Source organism: Physeter macrocephalus, chromosome 10, assembly GCF_002837175.3.
Source record: "Physeter macrocephalus isolate SW-GA chromosome 10, ASM283717v5, whole genome shotgun sequence".
Taxonomy (NCBI): Eukaryota; Metazoa; Chordata; class Mammalia; order Artiodactyla; family Physeteridae; genus Physeter; species Physeter macrocephalus.
In genome coordinates this window covers 20983828-20984892 of record NC_041223.1, presented here as the reverse complement: position 1 = coordinate 20984892, position 1065 = coordinate 20983828, and the positions used below count along the sequence as shown (strand labels likewise).

The window sequence follows — 1065 nt, the reverse complement described above, 5'->3', positions numbered from 1 at the left end:
TAGTTTTTTAAGGAACCTCCATACTGTTCTCCATAGTGGCTGTATCAATTTACATTCCCACCAACAGTGCAAGAGGGTTCCCTTTTCTCCACACCCTCTCCAGCATTTATTGTTTGTAGATTTTTTGATATATTATTGGCTATAGTGTTTGTTGCTTGTCTCTTCGAATTATTTTTTACTTGTGCATTCACTTGCATCTACTTTCCCTTCCATATAAATTCGAGACCCTTTTTTCACATACTATTATGCCAAGTCTCTGTGACCTGGCCAGAATACATATATTCTGTGCCATGTTGTCTTGACTGACATTGCCCATTTGGTATACCTTACTTTCCCCTGATCACCACATCTCATTTACTGCTAGAGAAAATACTGTTGCTGGGTTTTTCCTTTCCACCTGTCTCATGACAGAGTCCTGACCCACTTGCCCTAGTAAGTGCACACAATTCAGAGATCTTTTGAGAACCAAACTGCTAGCTGTTTAAGACTCATCTTAAACTGATGAAATACCTGTAATACAGGTTTTTGAAACATGGCTTCTATTTTTTTCTTACAATCTTTAGTCTTTCCTGATGCTCTAGACCTGACATCTGAGAGCTGGAAGATCTGTTGGGAGGTTTTTGTTTACTGATTCAATCTCCTTACTGGTTATTGGTCTGTTCAGATTTTCCTTTTCTTCGTGATTGAGTTTTGGGAGGTTGTGTGTTTCTAGGAATTTTTCCATTTCTTCTAGGTTACCCAATTTTTTGGCATACAATTGTTCATACTATTCTTTCATAATCCTTTTTATTTTGGTAGCATTGGTTGAAATCATTTCTGACTTTAGTTATTTTTTTTCTTTAACTAAGGGTTTCTCAATTTTACTGATCTTTAAAAAAAGCAACCCTTAGCTTTATTGACTTTTTCTATTTTTTTCTATTCGCAATTTCATTAGTTTCTGCTCTAATCTTTGTTATATCCATAAGATAGTAATTCTATGCTATGTTTTTTATCATAATTTTAAAAATTTTGAACATTTTTTTAAAAAGAGATGAATTTCCCTAGGGGAAGGAACAAGAGTGAGGA

General features: G+C 34.7%; 1 pseudogene; it reads right to left on the bottom strand.

Moving 5' to 3' along the window:
• Positions 1–134: 134 nt before the first annotated feature.
• LOC102995955 (single-stranded DNA-binding protein, mitochondrial-like) lies at positions 135–534 on the bottom strand (annotated as a pseudogene).
• Between the last annotated feature and the right edge of the window lie 531 nt (positions 535–1065).